Source organism: Stenella coeruleoalba, assembly GCF_951394435.1.
Source record: "Stenella coeruleoalba genome assembly, chromosome: 18".
NCBI lineage: Eukaryota > Metazoa > Chordata > Mammalia > Artiodactyla > Delphinidae > Stenella > Stenella coeruleoalba.
The window spans coordinates 75334941-75357746 of record NC_137164.1 but is presented as its reverse complement, the minus strand read 5'-3'; positions in this window follow the sequence as shown (position 1 = coordinate 75357746).

Sequence of the window (22806 nt, the reverse complement as noted above, 5' to 3'; positions counted from 1 at the left end):
CTTTCATTAGCTGAGAGAGGCATGAAACAGAGGCAGAAAAATCTTATTTCGAGGGAGACTGGGATAGAACACTGGCTTTGGAGTTCAAGATGCATTCATTCGTTCAATAAATGTCTATTCAGCGGTTCCAGTGTGCCAAGCACAGTCCCAGGATTTGGGGATACAAACAAGCTGAAGCCGGGCTCCCAGCCACCTCCAACATGTGGAGCTCAGATGCAGCAGGAGAAGCAGAAACAAAATAAGATGATTTCACGTTTACTAGTGTGAGGAGCAGGAAGAGGCTCTGGTGCAGAGGAGAGAGATGCTGGACCTCGCGGTGAGCGTAGCTGCTGCAGGCGGGCTGGGCAGGGATGTCCTCTGTGAGAAAGTGACCTTTGGGCTGAGAAGTTTACGACCAGGCGTGGCCGGGCATGGAAAGATCTGGAGGAGGAACTCCCCAGGCAGAGGGAAGAACAAAGTGAAGCGTATGAGGGGAGAAAGAGACTGACATGCTCGAAGGACGGAAAGAGTATGAGATAATTTTTCGGCACCTTTTGGCAACAATAGATGAGATTCACAGAAGATCATAAAAGGAGACCCTGAAGTCTTGGCCTGGAGGAAAGGGTGTTGGAAGGGAAGATCCTAGGCCACTGTGTCCTGGGTAGGTTCTGGAATAAAAGTGCACTGAAAGAGTCCACAAAATAACTATTTTAACAGTAAGTATAATTTACAGGCTAGTTATTAAAGAATTGACACAGCACTTTTACACATTATTTTACTAAATAAATTCAAACCCTTGATCATTCATTCACCCAGTAATCCCCAAAAAATATTATTTTATTTTGTTGGATCAAGTTTGCCAGGATCATGAAGCAGGTTCCCATCTCACTCAGGTGCCTGACCGCTGAGTAGAGCTGCCCTTCCCCAGGCCGTTGTTGTACAGGTGTGTGCTCGGGCCAACTTGTTAGCTCTTTCAACCTGTGTTACTGCTACTCTGAGTTTTCAGAACCTATCTGCTGATAGCGGATGAGCCGCCTTTTAACTTTTCTCAAGCCTTCTAGATTTATCTCCTAAGTTTGTTGTGAAGATAAATGAGATCATAGGTGGGGCCACCTATGGGCACGTTTATCTTCTTTAATCCTCCATGAGATTCTGGCACTGAGTGAATGAAAACAGGGTACCACTTCCAAAAAGTGGCAGATTCTCCATTGGAGGGTAGCCCTGATGGGAAAACACACAGCTTCAACTTGTTATTAATATCATGTCTGAAGAGTGAACATTGCCAAGGGCAGACCTCAAAGGGGCCAAAAGATGGTGCCCCTTGGGGGCTACCCATAGGGCTGGCTATTGCTCCATCAGGAATCAAGAGATGCAATATCCCTTCAGGCACTATTCATGTGTTTGTGATTGTCATCTTCCGTTCAGCTCTCCTAAACATCCAAGTAGACAAGAAACAATCCTCCTACTTGAATACAGTGATGACAATGAGGATTAGGTTTTATTTTAGTCCATCAACAGAGGAATGGATAAGGAAGATGGGGTACAGGTACACAATGGAATATTACTCAGCCATAAAAAGGAACGAAATTGGTTCATTTGTAGAAACGTGGATGGACCCACCAAGTGGGTACCAAGTGGGAAGAGGGTGGGTGGGATGAACTGGGAGACAGGGATTGACATGTATACACTATTGATACTATGTATAAAATAGATAACTAAAGAGAACCTACTGTATAGCACAGGGAACTCTACTCAGTGTTCTGTGGTGACCTAAATGGGAAGGAAATCCAAATAAGAGGGGATATATGTGTATGTATAGCTGATTCACTTTGCTGTACAGTAGAAACTAACACAACATTGTAAAGAAAATATAGTCCAATAAAATTTTTAAAAAACTAAATGAAAGGAGGGAGTAAGTACTCTTACTCAGTGCCGAGCCCTACAGAAAGTTACTTATGGGAAGGAAAAGCCTCAAGAAGACATTTGGGGGAAAAGGGATAATACTGTCTAACCAGGGGAAGGGAAGTTGTAACAAGATTAGGTTTCTCCCCCTTGCAAATTCTCTGTTTTACACAGATGGAATGCTTTATGTTGTAAATAAAGCTATATCCAATCGTTCAAACGTGTGTCCCCAGGCCATGATTGTGGGGTCATGTTTTTCATGGATTCTACTGAGATGTGTTCATTTTGCACCCAAAGTATAAAACAGAGGGAGAGAATTTCATGGCCTCCAAACATCAGAATTGGTTACTGTGTGGAGAATAAAGGGGGCTGAGCCAACGTTTTAGGGTCACATGACCAAGAACCTGGGAGGAGGATGTAGTGACGACTTGCTGTTGACTCGCCCAATCACTTCAACCCTAGGAGGGATTTTAAACATTTCCTGCACTATCATCATTTAGTGACTTATACTGTGGATTAAAATGATCTTTCCCCAGCTTCCCCCTACTCCTTAGGGGCCACCATGGACTAGAGACTCATGAGAAACCGTCTACAGAGCGAGTGTTGTTGATGGAGATGAAGGTACTTTCATCCCCAGGGGCAGTCAGCGCCTCTGAATGTGCTTCGGATATGCCTGGAACAATGTGGTCTATTGGTGGAAACGCTTGCAGAGAGAGAAAGAGATGACTGATGCTTTAGCCTGCAGCTTCTGGAGAATTCCAACCCCAGCCCATCAACAAGGATAACAGTGTTTTAACCTATTGGCTATTAGTCTTAGAGAAGAGAGCTTCTTCACGATCCCAAAAAACCTGGTGCATACGTTAAAACTCAGTGTTCCTGTGACCTTTCGATATATTTTGATTCTTATTCATGGCTTCTTGGTGTTAACCGCCTTTTTATTTTCAGTGTCAGGGGAATGTCATGGCCCTCAACATGTTTGTGATTTTCCAGTGTTTACTGATCAGAGAAGATTGACCCAAACCACCTTTATCCCAGGCAAGTACACGCCCTCCAAATCACTCCTATCACATGTCCTCTCTTAAGCTGGTACTGTAACACATTTAATTGGTTTTATTCCCATTACTAAACGTTGTGAAAATACCAGTGTTTCATTTTTAAAGCAAATAAACATTACCGGCTACCTCATGAGGACTACCCTCCAAATGATATCCCCCAGAGTAAAAGATTTTTTTAACAATATTTTATTTCACTGCCTCCCTCATGTATTAATATCTTATCACTTAGAAAAAACCCCCTGCTCCTTCTAATGTCTCTTCAAATGGCTTGTTTCCTGAACGTGGGGAATAAAATCAGGACAGTCTGTCCTCACAATATTTTCTGGACCAAAGCAATTCAGGATGAATACAAGCTTTTGAAGAGAGTAAACCATTTTTGATCAATTCTATTTCCATTGATTTAAGTACGGGTGCTCGTTATGAGGAAGAATGCAGTTATTTCAACCTTGGAATCTTTTGCAAAACAGATCAGCATCAAGTGTGTAAAATAACACCCATTGTGCACACAGAGATGGAGAAAAAGTACCTATTTCTTTTTACTTGAAGGATTGGACCAGACTCTCCTTTTGACGGTCCTGTGTGGGCTCCCAGTGAACTGGGGTCACAATGCCTTCTTACCACTTGCCTGCTGCCTTGTTAAGCAATGTGGTTTTTGCTGCTGTGGAAAAGGTTCCTGAGTGATTTCAAAGGCATATCCTCCCATTTGCAGTGGGAGCTGCACACTCTTTCTTTTCACTCATAGGCAACCTGCTTGGAGGCTCCTAAAAATGCTTCTGTGAGGACGGTGGTGTCTGACTGCCTTATAGAGAGATGTTCTCCATCGTAGGTGTGTAGCCAGAGGCCCTGGACATCTGTGGCCTCAGAGCGAGAGCTGATGAGTGTGTCACTACTCTCGTTTTGATGGATGAACTCAGTAAGTCAGGGAAGTTTGAGCATTCTTAAAGGATAGCAGGAAAAGGGTTAGGAAAAATGGAAATAAACGAAGTACTTTTCAAAGGCAAGAGATTTATAGCTCTGGACACACCAGAAATCATATCAGGAAAACTTTCCAAATCCTTTAGTGAACCTGACACTCTTCCAACGGGCATGTCCTCTGCCGGGCCAGTGTCGGTCCTTTGGTGAGCAGCTCATACTGACTGTGCTCTTGGTTTTCACAATTGAGGTGGGTGGAAGCCCTTCCCCAAACATGGAAATGAACAGAACAGAATTCTCTTTCCAATATTCCTACTTCCTAAAAAAGTGAAACTCGCCCTGTGAGCCCCTCTTAATGATATGTCCGTTATAGCTCAACACCAATTATGTCCTCATATTATAAGACTGACAAATGTATCTTGAAAATGTCCCAAGTTCATATGATGATGTAGCTACAAGTTTTTTTTTAATCCAAAAAGAACCCATCAGCTTTCCCTTCAGTAATTCGTAAACTGATTTTCATGGCTCTGTCTTCATAGTGACTGATAAAGGGCTACCATGTCTAAGATCCCTCGATTTTATGTCCATCCCATGTTCCACATATATTCATTCTTTTCTTTCTCCACTAAGGTGATGTGTCTATGGATAATGACCTATTTAAACAACGTTACCGGAATGTAAAAAGAGTAAAGACCTCTAGTTGGAACCAGAGGCATATTCTCTTGATCTTTAGGACAAACATTAGCCAAGTGGTAGAATGTGCTCTGATGGCAGTGGCGGAAATGAGTGATGGCCAAAGGCACACATATCAAGAAGCAGCTTTATCTCCACTTCATCTCAAGCCCTATCACCCTGAGCAACATTCCGACTCCAGAAGTCCTCAGCCGCTCTGGTACTGAGTTGACATCTAAATAATAAAGCGGTGATAAAACACAATAACTTAACAATGGAAATAACTGGCAAGTAGCTGGTTGATCTATAGCACTTAAGGAGAGGCTGAAATACAAATTCTCATGAGGCCACGGAGAAACTCCCAACTAGACGACGTTGACGGATGGGCTGTCTAGATGGTGTATCTACCTTCTCGGGATTTCTAGAGCTTTATTTCCTTATTCGAGGACTGGGACTAGCTACTTCTTCTATTATCAGAGATTATAAGTGACTAAGCCCAGCACCAGATTCTTACTAAGAAAGATTTCTATCAGTTGTTTATAAAGTTGAATACAGGCAAACCTGATTGATCATGGGATTTGACGACGGATCATTAACTGAGTGTGCAAAGGATTCCGAAGCAATGCCTCTTCTCAGCACATAGGAATGAAATGCATTTTAAAAATTCAAAATATTACCTGTATCAGGCATAAAGAGAAGCAGCAAATCAGTCTGAAATTCCATGAGTAATGAGCCCTGGAATAAGAATATGCTTTTAAAACAGACTGCTTAGAAGAACAAAATGTTACAGGATAATGTAACCCTGGTAATTTTTCATTGGAACTTTCCACCCACGACTTCTGAAAGGAAAAAGGACTCTTGAGTCTGTGCTACCCAATGTGCTTTTACTCTTTCCTTAATAGTAGCTGACATATTAGCTGTTGAGCAGAACGTCCTGGGACTTCTCACTATGCCTTCATTATTCCTTTTTTATTCTGTGAAGTGGTATTCCATGTTAATTCTGAAGTGGAAAATGCAGGTATTATAACCCACCATATTCGTTCAGAAGAAGTAAAACTGAAAAGAAATTAAACTGGTTTTTTTCTATGTCTTTAAAGATTTGCTAGAATAATTCAACTCTCAACTCCTCTATCATATGTAATTGGGATAATTTCATAACCAGTTATTAATATAATAGAAAAACTTAATGTGATAAAAGTTGATGTCATCTGTTTTGAACTGTTAGAATTGTTATTAGAAATTTAGAATAAATTGAGAATTCATTAAAAGAATGCTTAGCCACTAGGTTATGTACCCCTTATTTAGTCTACTGTTTGGAAGGACCCACGTTCCTATACCACCGAACCCTAATAATGCTTGTTGAATGAAGAGAGAAGGCATTGAGACCCACACTGGTGTGGCCTCATTGAATTTCAAGCACAGAGATTATGGTGAACTCACCAAGAAGAGAGCAGAGAAGGCAGCACGGACTTTCTTAGGACACTGTCTCTGGGGAGTTCCAGAATCACAATGCCTTCAAGCTTGTATCTTATGAAGTTGAATAACTCACCTTGTGGATGACAGGGGCCCCTCTCTTTCTCTACTCTTCATTCCTCGCTTACTAATAGGAGAAAAGCAAACAACAGAAAAGCAGCTGGTATGATATTTCAACTTTTGCCTGCTCCATTTTTTGTAGGAAGTCAAAATTCATGACAAAATCAAATATTTGGATCATTTCAGTATTTAGATAACTATCACTCATTACTCCTTTCCTCTGAGGGCTACAGGCAAGTCTTGTTGGCAATACCAAGAAAGATAATAATCCTATGAAAGGGAATCCTGAAAATCAGCAGATTGGTTCTCCCTTGCTTAGCTATGCATCCAGGTATTTTAAAATAAAACATGGTAGAATCATCTTCAAATCAAGGCCTAGCCTCTTACTGACTGTAACTGAGCAAACTATTGATACTTTACTTACCTGAACTTTAGTTAATTCATCTGTGCGACTGACATAACTCCTGCTTTGTAGTAACGTGAGGTGCCTGGAGTCCCTGGAAGTTAGTAGATACTCAACAGATTGGACTTAATATCTTACAGGTCCAAATAGATGGACCAAATACTCAGACAGGTTTCCTCCAAAAATTTCACTGCTATCTACCTATTCTCCACATTCATTTGCTAATTCCTAACTTCTCTGATAACACTGTGTACTCCTTATCACTATAAACTCAATAGTAGTTTAATTTTAGAAATTTTAGAAAAAGTGAAAATAAATTAAGAGTTTCTATGAAAATCATAACAACCATTGATCTAATCACGGGGTCACGTTCCCATCAAACTCCTTCCTATCTCTTCTCCCAAACCCTTGTATAAAAGGGGTAACTATTCAACAGGTGTTCCAACAAGTGCTAATTTTCAAATAACTCTCATTGTGTGAATCCCACACTCACAGCAATCTTGCGTTAAACCATTTGTTTTATGCTTAATCCCATTAACACGCGCAGTTCATGTGTTCCCAGAGCCTTCATGTATTTAATAATCATTATTTGGTCCATGCATGTTATGTTAAAATTCAAGAGGCATAATCGCTATGCATGACTTGAAAGCAAAATCATTGCCTGAATATAAGACGTTTAGGAGTACTTGCAGCTACAGGCACTGAGCCCCCTTGTGGAGTAGACATGGTCGAGATATTTTACAGTGATTTGAGGTTCACCCAAACTCATATCTACGGGCCCAATGAATCTAACTGAGACTTGGTGCTGGGAGTCTTCAGGGTTTTGAGAAGAGTGGGAGGTGGAGTTTGAATGGGATATCCATTCTGTCTTACCCAGATGGCATTGGAGAATGGATGGAAGGAGACAGAAAGTGGGAAGCAATGGTGGACAGCATGTAGCCTTGCTTTGGAAAAGGCTTGAGTCTGCTTGTCTGGACTGTGTGTGTGACACTGTCAGGGGCACAAAGACATGGATTTGCTCAAAAACGAGGAAAAGCATGTCATCCCCTTGGCTATAGACCAGACATAATCCTTAACCCTGAGTCTTTCTGGCAGAGAGAAGGTCTCCTCAGGTGCTGCCAGCACGGAGCTGTTGAGTCATCCCACGTTATGGAGCACGTCCAAGGTGATTACAATAGACACCATTATGGCTGGGGCTGGCCACGCTGTTCTCATTTTTAGGGTCTATTAGTTGTTCCATTATACAACCCAATTTACTTCAGACGTTTCAACTGCTTTTTAACTAAAGCTTGGTAAAAATGTTCCTGGTAGTAAAAACTCCCTTGTGTTTTAAAGTGACTCTTAGTGCTATGGGGGTTGAATGGGAGAAAGTTAGGGGGCGGTGTAGGGCACAGGATTTCTTTTGACATTTAAGTGGTGGTAGCTGACAGTCTGTTTTGTACTCAACAGTGGATCTTAAGATATTTTCACATGAGTGTGTAAGATTTACTTGTGTCAGCAAGTTACCCAGTGGGCCAGCATATAACACCGAAATCCAACTCTCAAAGGATGTTCTCATGTTCTCTTGAAGATGCGGTGCTTTCTTTTATTAATAGATCAACTCGTAGGTCAAATCAGCTTATTAAGTTATAGCATAAATCTGAAGGGTTGGCCTGTTTATCAGGGCAGGACAGATAACCATACAAACGCTGAAGCCAGAAATTCTCTTTTGGGCCATGGCTGGATCGTTTTGACCATGTATGTTAGCTAAAATCATAGGGAAGGGTCAGAAACCTTGCGCCAGCCAGGGTCCAGCTTACCTGATCGCTCTCTCTACAGATTGTCCCTCCTTACAGGACATCTCCCCCTCTTCCCCGCATCAGACACAGCCTCACTGCAGCCCACCTCTGTCCGGGACCCAGACCAGGGCAAGGGGAGTGAGCTGTGTAGGAGTGAGATTTCAGGAGGTGCTCACTCACCTCAGGTCTGGTTCCGAGACCAGCCAACTAATGCTCACCCTGTGTCTGGCTGTGACTTTATGCCGTGTGCACTTCCTCCGGGACTGTATTTTGTTGTTGGCTCTGTCTTAAGCGCCCACTTTTCCTGGAACCATCCTATTTTCACACTTCATCCTACAGAAGCCATGAAGTGGCTCTTATTATCCTTGACATTCAGATGAAGCTCAGAGGGGTTGAGAAAGTTGCTCTAAGTTTCCTAGCAGATGGTAAGGGACCTGGGGCTTGAACCTGGCATGAAGTCAGCCTCTTCGTGTCCTGGCTCTGATGGCTGGTACTCTGGGACAGAGGCTCTTCCTGTCATCCTATTCCCACACCCATTCCTAGGCCTGGGGTCTCATATTCCTTTGTCACAAATGCCATCTGTGAGTTCCCTGGCGATGCACCCCACTCTCTGACAAGCGATCCTCCTTTCAGCTACCTGCTGGAGCTTCCAAGATCACTTACTCTTGGTCTGGTGGTTGAAGGTGGGTGCCTCTGGACTCCTGGTTTCACCACTTAATGGCTTGTAACCTGAAGAAGCTACTTAACTACTCTGTACCTTGCTTTCCTCATGTGCAAAGTGGAGATCCTATAAATCTGTGCCTCAAAGGCTGTTGGGATGATTCAATGAGGCGTGATCTGGAAGTCCCTTAGAACAGCACCTGACCATTGGCAGTGTTCAGTCAATGTCAGCAATTATTATGATGCTTTCTAAGGTTGGAGATTTCCCTTCCTCTTGGAAGACTTTCAAGGTGCCAGTTGCCAGAGCTTACTGTCTGCAGGACCACTTTCTGGACTATACTTCTCTGGCACATAGAGGTGGGCTTGTTTCCGGGTCCCCCCTAAACTCTGTAAGCCACTGCAATGAGCAGGAACCTACCATGACTCAGTAGATAGGCTGCCTCCACTAGAACTTGGCTGAGGTACGGTACAAGAAATACAGTGATGGGAGAGGGCCTGAAATACGCCCGCGAGCAGAACGACCTGGTCACAGTCTTACAGGCTGTGAGCCAGAGCTGCCTTAACCTCGAACTCCCTCCGAGTGAGAACCTGCACCATTTGTCCATCCCCAAGGCTGAGACGCACAGCTGTCATTGGTGAAAGACGTTACTGGCCCTGGAGATAATGAGAAGCATAGATTTTGGCTTAGAGAGATTGACAGTGAGATTTAGAGAGAGAGAGAGAGAGAGAGAGAGAGAGAGAGAGAGAAAGAGAGAGAGAGAGAGAAAGAAAGAGAGAGAAGAGAGAGAGAGACAGAGAGAGAAAGAGAGACAGAGAGAGAAAGAGAGAGAGAGAGAGAGAGAGGAAGAGAAAGAAAGAGAGAGAGAGAAAGAAAGAAAGAGAGAGAGAGAAGAGAGAGAGAGACAGAGAGAGAAAGAGAGACAGAGAGAGAGAGAGAGAAAGAGAGACAGAGTGAGAAAGAGAGAGAGAGAGAGAGAGAGAGAGAGCGAGAGTTGACAGAATTGGCTCACATCAGTGTGGGTCTGGCCGACGCACAATGTGCAGGGTGGGCTGCAGGCTGGAGACCCAGGGAAGAGCTGAAGCTGCAATTCATGTTTGAAGGTCTGCCTGCTGGCAAAAGTCCCTCTTTGGGGATATCAGTTTCTTTGTAAGGCCTTTAACTGCCGGAGGCCCACCCACATTATGGAGGGTAATCTGCTTTACTCAAAGTCCACTGATTTCCATGTTAATCTTATGGAAAAAATACTTTCACAGTAATATGCAGACTTCTTTGGCCAAATACCTGGGTACCAAGACCTAGCCAAGTTGATATGTAAAATTAATCATCACACGGGGCCTTTGAAACGGACTGGATGTCGCACACACTTTCATCCTTCACCTGGGACCACTGTGCCCTCGCATTCCTGATATGAGTTGTCTCAGGCCCAAATCACTGTCTAGTCTTACGCTGTCATGGCAATTAAGAAAGTATCCTCTTTTGGTGACCATGGGGCTTTGCAGGTGGACAGGTAACACATTCATGAAAATGGCAGATGTATCTTTGTAGGATATTCTCCAGATATGGCGTGAGTCCTTCTGTGACTCTTATCAACAGTAGAATCACACACACGCACACACATACGCACACGCACACGCACACGCACACGCACGCACAAATGCCGCTTTGGTATGCAAACACAGAACGTTCTGATTAGGAAACTTTGTTCTGGAGGGAAAATGAGAGGAATTTTTGAGTTATACCCCTGGAGCCTCACTTCTCTGTGGCAGATACATAAAGAAAGGACAGTTTGCTATGATTGGTTCTCTGACTGAGGACACGCTCAGAAGTTGGCGTTATGTAGGGGACTGGCGTTCTGCATTTTGCTGCACAGCTACAAAAGAACACTCGCTTATTAATAACATAATGAATTATTATGATGGCAGAGAACACTTTGGTGCTTATGATATGCTTCTGAGATTCTATGGATGTTGGAAGGAACAAAAATATGATGCTCTAATGCTCCACGTTGTACATGCAGTACACATTGCAATTGTTTGGGAAACTGCTCTGTCGTACTTTCAGAGGAATGACATCAATGGACAAACATTATGTTTTATGCCAAGTAGGTAGTAAAATGGTGCAGAGGCTGAGCGATCTGAGCGAGCAGGGAACTGAACCGCCTGGACCTCCTTGTTGTCATTTCTGAGTACTTCGTTTTCCCTCGTGGGACTTGCAGCTATTTTGAAGGAATGTGGATGTAGAAGTCACGGCTTACAAATGCAAACTTCAGCTCTGAAATCAAATGCTTTCTGTTACGCCTGAGAGAAAGGAAAACTTAAAGAGGTTTAAACTCTGCTGAATGAGACCTGTGACTCTGGGAGGATGGTTGTTTTTCTGCGACGTCCAGGCGTTGCTTTTTTCAAGGTTCCCATCCTGGGAGCTGGGTCTGGGGCCTCCAGCACGGAACCCCTCTGCGTGGGGTCACAGCCCCTGGTCCACACTGTCCAAGGCTCTCTCTGAAGTGGCACCTTCCCAGCTCCCTGACTCCATCCCTGGGCTCCAAGTCTGGCCTCATGCTGTTCACAGGCGTACCCCTCCCTCCAGGGATTCTCCCAGAATCCCTTGCCTCTCGAGTCTACATTTCAGATGTTCCCATGCCCTTTGCCTGTAAGACCCTCACTCTTTTATCATTTGGGACCAACTTCTCCACTTTCACTCTAGAATTTATACTGCTTCTCTTCCCCAGCAGCCATCTCTTCTACAAACATTGAGGAGTTTGATGTCACACAATGCTTGACAACTTGCTCTAGGACCCGACTGATCTCAAGGGCTTCAGATCCCTCTCGCCGTTGACAGTCAAGAGGACAGTATAGCCGTCTTCTCCCGTATCCCAAAACAGCAACAGAAGCCAGGGCTGAGACCCCTTGAGGGCTTATCTGACTTAATTACCATGGAATGTTCTGTGAAAAGGGCAGCAATATGGGTTTCTCTTGTAGCAGTTCATGGCACACACACAGACTCACTCATGTTTGGGGAATGTGGGAATAGCATATCTTATAACAACACTGAAACCAAAGTCATTTATATTCTCCTCATGTGACGTTCCTTTCTTTAGTTATTTGGGTAATTTCAGCGGATGTAGGGCGTTAGTCAACATCCTCTCTTTAGGGGAAACAGATATTTTTAAGATCCAGAGGGTTAAAGCTAAGCTTGGGGGGAAAGGAGCTGAAGTGTAGATTGGAGGAATAAATGAGCCTCCTTCTCTCACTGTGTATGGACAAAGAGAGAAGGCAGGTTTTGTGTGAACCTCAACACACTTCCAACCGATTGCAACGGAATACAGACTGGAGTTAGGAGTAACCCTGCCGGGATCGCTTTGGCTTTTACTAGTTTAGTACGTGATGGTTGAATGTCCAGCTGCTAGCACCTGCATCTCCTTGCCTCAGGGCATTTTCCAGCTGCTGGAACTTGCTCTGTCCACAGTAGGTCAGAAATACTGAGGCGCCTCACCCCTGGTTCAGCCTTAAATCAATGACTGTCAGGACCTGGAGTATACATACCTCCACTCTCTCACCCGAGGATAGGACAACCCGTCTACACTGGTTCCCAGCTTCAAGGTACCCAAATCCATGCATCGGGGCCGTGATCCTCATTCTGTCACTGATAGTGAACTTGGCGAGACAGCACCTACACCGAGCTTCCTCATCTGCCAAGTAATTATACTCCAGCCGAGTTACCCCACGGCAGCAGCGTAATGTATCTCTGCCGATCCTAAGTGTAGCGGGACCACTCCGCCGTCATCCCTTCCATGTGCTGCTGCCGCATGGGGGACGCGTGTACCAAAATAAATGCCTGCCGTTGCTGCATGGCAAGTGCTCAGAGGAAAGCAGTGGGACCTTTGTTGGCATCATTGTTTCAAACGAAATAAAATTCCATTTGTCTTTTTGATGAAAATAAATCCAATTTATGTCACTTGGTCCTCCTGCTGGCTGCATGGGCTCTCCTGTGTCTGAACTGCTCTCTCTTCCACTTACAGGTGGTTTCCCTTCCTTTTCCTTCCTCGATTCATGCCGCTATCTTCCAACTCCTTGAGAGCCACGGGGCTCTGCACACAGTTGACTGAAATGAGCTGAGTGCCTGCTTGTTGCCCATCGTGGGGACGACCTGATGGGACCCTGATCTTCGTCTCAGGTGAGTAGCTGACTGGATACCAGGCTGGAGAGAGCCCTGGGCTCCATGCCCTTTGGAACTGAGTGCCTGGGGCAGCCCTGAGGGGTCTGCTGGGTACTTAGAACTCCTGGGCGTCTCTCCTGCAAATCCTCCTCCAAGATAGCCTTTTCTGAACAGCGTTTCCTCTCAGCTCTTCCAGCGACTTTCCTTCAGGGATAAGCTTTAGAATATGTGCCCGTGTGTGCGTGTGTCCCAGCTTCACACCGTTTGCAGACACAGAATGGCCCATATACTTACGATTCAGTCCATCAGCCTCCTGTCAAATGACTCAACTCTTTCCAAACTCACCGGGATGTTCCAGGCCAATTTGCCCTGCTCGCTTCTCACCTCCTGCAGTACAGCAGCCTGGATGCTTGGACTGACGTTCCTCCCCTGCAGCACACTGGAGAAATCTTTGAGAAATCAGAGCGCTCCACCCCAGTCAGTCCCTGACTATCAATTTCATGTCAGAGCCACTGAAGCCAGTCACTGTGATTGCAGGCCCTCCGATCAGATGCCCTCTGTGTTGGATGCTGTAACATCCTTTGACAAACATGTCCAGTTATCCATTCACAGCCTCTGGAGGTGGTGAACAGGGATTCTCACCTACGACAATGGTGAGAGTAGCCTAACAAGCTGTGGAAAGTGACAGCGCCTGGCCAGCCGAAGCCCCTGTGACCCCCTCTTGCAAAGTGGTGTTGATTCCCTTCTTCCGCAGTCACCAGGAATTAGTATAATTGGACTCACGTGTCTGCAAGCTTTGCATCTGTTTTTTCTTGCAGATATTGGTGAATATACCAAATAATCCTTTTAAAATATATTTGGGGGAGGGAAAGAGAATAAATGTGATGAAATTTGGGCTGCACTGAAGAGTTCAGGACATGATCAATGTTGCTGTAAAACACCTCGAATTAGTATTTACTTACTGCAGATGGAAGGTGTCTGCGCTTCTTACTAAGAACAGGGTTGAAGTTTAGTGTTTTCCTCAGATCTCATCTGAACGAGGAGCAGCAGAGGAACATCTTCCCTCCCTGCTGTCGTCTTCGGATATGCTCACTGCTTCCCAAACAGCTAGATGGAGCTCCTCTTTGATTAACCGGAAGCCATTTTGGGAAATGGTCAAGTAGGAGGACTACCCGTCCTTGAATTACTCGGGGAACGAATCTTCCTGGAGACACAGGGCCGCTGATGAGAGAGGACGGGGTGGAAGGACGGTGGACTGGCGTTTTCTGATAGGTGATTTGTCGGGAAGAAGCTCTCAGCAAGGCTAGTGCACAAAAATGACGCAGGGTGGAAAACCACCCCCGTGTGTGACATGGCCAATTGCATTACTCAAGGTGATCCTCGAGCGGGTATCTTGGAGTGAGTCAAGCAGAGTGGGCATGATAGTTGCTTGATAAACCCTGGGGCGAGTCATTCCACCAAGCGGACTTTTCTCTAAGTGGTTAAGTAAACCTTGCCTGCTTTTCCCCCCAAGGGTATTTCGGCATTCAGGAAAAAAAAAAGCCTGTTGGAAACTTTAGACTCCGATAGGAGATGGCAAACACAAACTTTGCTGTTTGTTTTTAAAGAGAGAAGCACAGATTTCAATCTTGTCTCCACTCAGCCATAAGATTCTTGGAGACTAACATATCCCAACATTCTGTAAACTGACTTAATGTTGTGTCTTAGGCAGTAAATATATTTTGTTTTGGGGTATGATGGACAGAGGCTTTTGTGTTAAGAAAAAGCTCATATTGAAGTTCAAACATGGCGTGATGAAGTGGGATAACGTTTTCCAACATTTTATTATAAACATTTTCAAACATGCAGCAAAGTTGAACGAGTTTTAGTTAACACTTGTATAGACACTGCCTAGATTCTGCCATTAACATTAGACTATACTTGCTTTGTCATTTACCTACTATCTGTCTATCCTCTATCTCACCTCCATTCATTAAATCAATTTAGATTTTAGTACACTGCCCCCTACATGCGTCAACATATGTATCATTAAGTAGAGTTCAACATTTATTAACTGATTTTTCTTTTTATGTAAAATTTACAGTCATTGACATGCACAAGTTTTAAGTGTACACATGCCAAGTTTGGGGACATCATTACACCTATGTTAACCGTGTGGCATGAGAAACTTCCCCAACCAGGGATCGAATCCATGGTCCCTGCCGTAGAGGGGCGGAGTCTTAACCACTGGACTGCCAGGGAAGTCCCAGTGGTACCTAACCTTTATCAAGCCATAGAACATTACCCCAGAAGTTCTCTCATGCTTCTTCCAAGTTAATTCCAACCTTCCTCATCCCCAGAGGCAACTATTACTCTGATTTTTTTTCAAGTGAGAGAATTTGGTGGACACGTATTTCTCTTTTGGCAAACAGATACAAAAAAACCCCATATTAAATATACCATAGAATACCATTCATAAATTACATCTACTGCCTATGTGTTAGGAAAAAATAGAAAAATAAACCTTGGCAAAGAATGGCAAGACCCTCTGCCCCACAGTAACCTTAAGGGGTTTGACATTCACCCCCTGTGAGTTCCACTTGGGCAGGCACGCCAAGGTGTTCTCCTGGAGCTCCAGAGTATAATGGAAGCTTAAGTTGCTGTGATTATTTTCAAATAAGAGATTTAAAATACCTATACAATATAAAGTTTTTTATTTTCCTATCCAAGTCATTCAAGCAGACCTATACCTTTTATAACACGATTTTGCATTTATAACTGGTGACTTTCTCCCAGAGTACAAGGTTTGAAGGAAGGTGCTTCCAAGGATGACGGTGTCCCCCCACCTCTGTGTGCAACAGCCGTCTTACAGTTTAGAAGTTTTCCAAATTAGCTGAAAATGATATGTTTGACCAGCTCAGAAGTCAATTCATAAATTTCCTTTTCACGTGAATCAAAAGAGCCTGAGCTCAATGGCAAAGATCCCAGGATGTGGACAAGAAGAGTGGGGGACAAGCTTCAGTGACATGTCGGGGAAGTATGCAGAATTAGTCCCAGTTCACTGGGTGGGTTTGAGAAAAAAATGCTTGTGTTATGAATGTAGTACTATGCAAGGCATTTCTAGAATAATTAGACCCTAACATTTGACTCTGAAGCATAAAAGAGAGAATTTGAAGTCATTTTGTACCCTAGGGCCTCTAACAAGTTTCACGTACAAATTAGAGATTAGAGATCTCTTTTCTTCTTCAGTTGTACATGACCCTCCAGGAACAAGCTCCAAAGTTGTGAGACATGGACCGTGACAAGGACATCTCCTCTGTCCAGCCAGATACCACTAGTGCCAGCTCCTCAGACTAAGGGTTTTGCAGGAAAAGGAGCCATAGGCCGCCAGTCTGGGTGATGACCTCATTTGTTAAAAGCAGTTAATCCATTTTTTATTCTGCCTTGTAGACAAAGAAATAAATAAGTAATTTATTATAAACAATTTCCAGTTGGATTTTTCCAGATCTGGAAAGAGTTTTTCTCTGGTTCTGGTCAGTTATCCCCTTCCTTGTAGATTTCTAACTGCTTGCACAGTTTTGAGGGTTCAATGACCAGGATAGACTGCATTGCACGGTCATTTCATCGATGCCAGAGCCGAGGCTGGGAGACACGTCTGTCCCTGGGCATCCTCCCTTGAGTTACCCAGGCCTGCCTGCCCTTCTTGCTGGACTGGCATTCTCCCAGTGGATTCTGTTTGCTCCCAGGTCTGTCTCCTTCGGTATCCTGAGTTTGTTTTCATTCTCAGATAAGCTCCCCTCCCCAGGACCAGAGGATCACCTTTCTCCATGGCGTGCCTTAAGTCTCAGTGAGACTAGACACTTTATTTCTAAGCTTTCTCCTGGGAAGCCTCTCACATGGCAAGGACATCTCTCCCTGCAGACCTTAATGATGCATCTCTGCGTATAATACAGAAAAGCTCCTTTACATCCATGCTATTCATTATGAATTTTCTCCCTGCATCTGATTCTGACCTCTAAAAGAAGTATATAATTACCCTGAACTAATGTGGATTAAGAGAATTGTCAATAATATTAATAGCCACTGAGAAAATTGCTTTCCTGTTTGTCTTATCCCTACCCAGGTGGGTGGGTTGCATATTTACAGATGATAACCACGCTAGAGAAAAGTACACTTAGGAGCGAGCCCAACTCCTACTGAATTAATTAATTTAACAAATACTTATTGAATGTCATCCATATCCCAAGACCCGAATGGGTGCTGAAAAAGTAAAGAAATGAGACCTCTTCTCTACCTCTCAAACTAATGGGAGAGCAAGAGAAGTAAAGAACTATCCTTAAAAATAGCCCAGAGTGATTGATAGAATAGATTTAAAAGCCAAGTGCTGTGGACCAGGATTTTAAATGGAGGTGGCGTCTCATTTTGACTGGGATGATCGGAAATGGTGACACAAAGATACTGAGGTCAGCTGGACCCAGACCTTGAAGAACAGGTAGAGGTTTGCCCAAGCATGAAGTAAGTCCCAGGGCATTCCTGCAAAAGGAAACAATAGATGCCGGAAATAGAAGTAAGAGGATGCAGCATATGCTTGGAAACGTGTTGGAGACAGGAGAATAGATGGTTTGGAATCCGACGGTCCTAAATTCTGTCCGTGGTCTGCCAATTATGAGAGCGTCGTCACCTAACCATCTGAGGTGTGGTTCCTTAAGTGGGAATGGAGTAATACTAATATTGATACTTCACAGGACTGGGAAGATGAAATGAACCAGGGAATCGAGGCACATGGTGAATGCGTGTCATTGGGGTGGGAGATAGCTTACAGGACGGGAGGGCTGTAGGGGAATTCATCTGTCGTGGCAGGTCAGAGCCCGACGGAGAAGGACTTCTGTCTTAGCCTACGGAGAGTGGGGACTCGGGGATAAGCCATGGCGAGGCCTCAACATTTTCTTAACCAATTAGGGGAAATTGACTAATGTGATCTGTGTTTTAAGTAGTTAACACCATTTGCCACATGGAAGATGGCCCAGTGACGGAGGAGACTGAACAATAGGGAGAGCATTGGGGCAGCTCTCGCAATTATCTGTGTAAGAAAAGTCAGGAACCCTAAATTTAAAATTTTTCCCATACAAACCTGGTGCACGCGTAGCGAAGAAATTTGGAAATTAGAAAAAAGAAAAGGGAGAAAATGTCAGCCATGGTCCTGCCACCTACAGGCAAATAGAGTCATAAATACCTTGGTGTCCTCTGTGCAGGGCTATTTTTGTATAAGTTTTGTTTGCTCTGCATAATTCTGCTCATACTAAATCCTGCTTACAAAACCCTCCAACACTTCATCATGTGCATGGTTCTACATTCGTACACACTTCTCTTAATCCTCATTTTAAAAGATTAGTTATTATGAATCTGTAATGAACGTTTTTGTGCCTTAAATGTTTTCCATATTTAACAGCTCTCTCGTAGGATGGGTTCCAAGAAGTGGGATTAACTGATGAAACTATACTTACTCTTGAGAAGTTTGGGGAAATTTGCATGTTTTCATAGATATAAAAGGATGCCATATATTAATTGATAAGTAGTAAACAATTATTATTATTTTAAAATGTTTCTTAGTTTTAAGAAAATGACATTACTTTTCTGTTTCAATTTGAATTTCTTTGGAAAGATTTTTCTTGTACCCTCTCTTGAATATTTCTTATATTATTTGAGTAATACTAAATAGTGATGATGTGTCAAGCAGTATAGTATTAAGACCTAGAGTACCGGGATCTTCCAGTTCATGCGTTATGCCTCTTACCCATCCAGGGACTCTGTCTCCATGTTGCAAAATAAGGACTCCTGTATCCATTCTCACAAGGACTGTGTTATAGACTCCTGGCGGTCTGCTCCCCAGTATTTGCTGCAACATGATTTCTTTCTGCCCATAATTCACCAAGCCTGGATCGTCTGATAAATTTCATAGAAGGAACATCAGTCACTGTCTTGAGATTTAAATTTCAGGGGCAGCACCAACAGGTGAACTAGACCATTGCTGGTTATATTACAGAATGCTGCCTCTGTCCCTCCCAAAGCTGCACTTTGGAGGGCTTTTTAATAGAATCTCACCTTCATGGGTGGGATTTCCAATGAAACCCACTGAAGAAGCCCTCTTGCCTGAAATAAATCTGACAGTGAAATTATACTGAAATACGCAGAACATGTCATACACCGTCTATCAAATTCTCCAGCCACCTCTGAAAGCAAAAAAGTGCTCCAAAGCAAACTGGCCCCGTCTTTTGCTCACAGAGTGAATCTCGGTCAGTATTGGTTGAACGAGTGAAGAACAAACTTCTTTAAGTTACCCATCGCTATTTGAAAGAGGACTTGAAAATTTTATTTAACCATGTTGATAGCTTACTAGAAAAGAGGCAAGCTAAGACAATGTTACTCAGCTTGTCGAATGTAAAGAAAGGTGTGTGTTTTCAACAGTATAAATGCCAATAGTTAGTCGACGGAAGCGACCAGAAAGGGCAAGCTGGGAGAGAGCTCCTTCAGAGTCAACAGGAAATTCACAGAATCCCCCCGCCACTTGTTACTCTGTTCTAGTAAGCCATCACCTTCTGTTTGGTGGGTTCTCTATCCTTGTGGTGTTCTTAGCGATGCCACAAACCAGGCACTGGCACCCAAGCTGATGGACTGTGGATGGCTGAAAAGAGGAAGAAACAGTTAGTAAAGCAAACCAAAGTTTATAGTTTTCCCATCTTAAGGGTTTTCGGAGCCCCAGCTGTTCCGGGTTTGAGTCTCCATCTGTATTTGCTCTCTGAGTTGGGACATCCTCCGTGACTGGTGAGTTAGGCGCCTCTGCAGAAGCTATAGGGTTTTCGCCTTGGGGTCCTTCGACCCACGGTGATGGGTGGAGCGCAGGAGAGGAGATGGACTGGTTGCTCTGAAATAGAAAACATCTTTCGCACTGGCCGTCTCCCCCTCCCTGTGGGTGAAAAGATCCAGAGTGTGTCCTAGCATAGTCTCCTGAGAACTGCTTCCAACTTGAAGGTCAGCCCTTCAAAGTGAACATGGGGTGGGGAGGATGTCTGTGGGACGAAACAGCTTTGTCCTGGGATTTGAGGTGACAATTCTAAGAAGCTTGTGACTGCTGCAGGGTGGGGCAGTAATGCCACAAGCATGAGGTGCTGTAATATTTCAGAGACAATGAAGGAGTTTCACAAGGTCAGAGAATCGGGCTAATCTGGAGTTTGCACAGTGGACATTTTTTGTTTGTTTGTTTTTGTTCTTAAAGTTAATAAATTATTTTATGTTAAGTTAAACAGTTTTTTTCTTCAAGCAATACATGTTCATGGTAAAAAAAAAATACAGATAATCAGAAATGCCCACACCTGGATTTGATGCCAATAGCTGGAGACACACACTGCAGCTACTTTTCTTTCTTCCTTCCTTCCTTCCTTCCTTCCTTCCTTCCTTCCTTCCTTCCTTCCTTCCTTCCTTCCTTTCTCTCTCTCTCTTTCTCTCTCTCTCCTTCGTCTCTCTCTCTCTCTATTAAGCTGTTTGAAGGTATTCATATACACTGTAATCAACTTTATTATTTGCTTTTGCACTGAAAAATATAACTTCAAAATGTGTTCATGGCTTTTTATATTTTCTACCATGTAATTTTTAGTGGCTGTGGAGCCGTCCATGGTACAGATATCAATAATTTAATTATGCCACAACTGCTGGGCATTCAGGCTAACTCCAGGATTATAAACAGAACTAGAAAAAACACATTGAAAACTCCGTGACCATTAGTCTCTGTTCGCATTTTTAAGTCAAATTTCTGAGATACAGGGGAATTGCTGAGTTCGCATTTTTAAGTCAAATTTCTGAGATACAGGGGAATTGCTGAGTTTTTAGTGTGCCTACTTTTAATGTGTTAACATCTAACACTCTCCTAAATGTTAGAAGAGCAGCTTCAATTTCTTTTTAAAATAGCATTTTCTTTCTGAATAAATATCTTCAGTTGCTTTTCAATCAGGAAATTGCTTTCCTAACTTTGTCTATAGGATAAGATCACTCACGTAATTCTTAGAAATGGTAGCAACAACCACAAAGGTAAGTTAAGAAAAAGAAGAAAATAAGAAAAGATAAAAAGCAAACTAAGGCTTATGGGCCAGGTCGATAACCCCCAGGGGGGCACGAAGACCCTCACTTCCCCAGAATGACTACTTTCCACCCAGAACTCTGACCACTTTTATATCTTCCTGTTAGTCCTTATTATATTTGCGGCTTATAACTCAGTTACCTGTATACTTTTCGTAACTAGATCACGAGTTCCCAGATGACACATCGTGGCCATTTTCGTCTTTATTTTGCCTATAGATGGAAGGCACTGAAATACTTGCTGAATGGATAAATGCTTTATTATCTTGATTCACTCTACTTCTCAAAATGTGAGTTTCAGTGTTTGCCAACGAGGTACACATATAAGTTGACATCCTTGGATATTCCTGGACTGGACAGGCACGCTTGTGGGCAGGAAATGCAAGCCATTTGCACAAACGAAGGGACTTATATGATCCTCATCAAAGGAAACCCGAGCCTTTTTTATACTGGGTTCAATTAGTCTCAATTCAGTCGAGGTGCTGAGGAAGTGAGCACAGCAATCTTTTCTCAGTTGAGTTTTAGGTTAATTTGTCATTTGACTGTATTTACGGAAGTTCCGTCTGTGCCTTTCTGTTCCTTTTTGGAGCCTATCTAGGGTATTTGGACGCTTGTGACAAACATTTCTTCTTATTTGTCCTGCTTGGGTGTCTGTGTTCAAGTATAGAGTTTGTTTCTTTCTAACGATTAGAAATACTTGAGCAGAAAAACGTGGAAAGAATAACCAGAGCCTGGGCTCCTGCCCACTTCCCCCAAATTGGGCTGTTGTCCTCTTATGAACTGAGTGGTACAAATCGTAAAACACTGGGAAAGTATCAATATTTCTTTCACGAACCCGTGTCCCCTGCCTCGGCAGGCGGACTCTCAACCACTGTGCCACCAGGGAAGCCCTCAATATTTCTTAAATAACGTATTATGGGTGCGCTCCGACATGAATGTTATCTAAGAGAATTTGTTCTGAAAAAATATGGTATTCTGTGCAGGATGAAGTTGACTTAGACCACTGAATGCATAAAATGGATTTGAAATCAGGTCTGTTGTAGACACAGCCCTTATTTAAGGAAATTGTCAGAATGCAGTTCAAAAATCGCGTGGTTAAATGATTTTTATGATTTTTTAAAAAAAACCATGTTGAAGTTTTGACAAGCTTTTGGCCTATTCCCACGATTCTCCATCTGGGCACTCGTAATGATTTCTTACTTCGTGTAGCATTTGCTCTCAGACATCATTCCCTTACACAGAGCCCTGTGGGTTGAGAGGAATAGAAAAGCACTTAGTGTGTGTGGTTTTTCTGGGGTTTTTCTGTTTTTGCTGTCAAAAGCATTGTGAGAGCAAGTGTGCAGTCTCCCTAGGTGTGTAATTAAAGACGTCAGTAACATTAAAACATGTTTCTCCGCACGCTCTTTACATATCTTTATCTGTATAGACTGACACAGTTCTTTCTCTGTGTCCTGTTTGGAACCGTGGTATTGTCTCGTCCGTAAAACATTCGGGTTTATTGAACACCTTTTACTGAATGCTTAATGGGTGCTAGCTACTGTGGAAAGGGCTATAATGCACAATTTTATTTAATCTTTATAACGACCCTCTGAGGCAGGCTTAGAAGAATTCTTATCAGAGGGGGAAACTGAGGCCCAGAAAAAGTTAAGT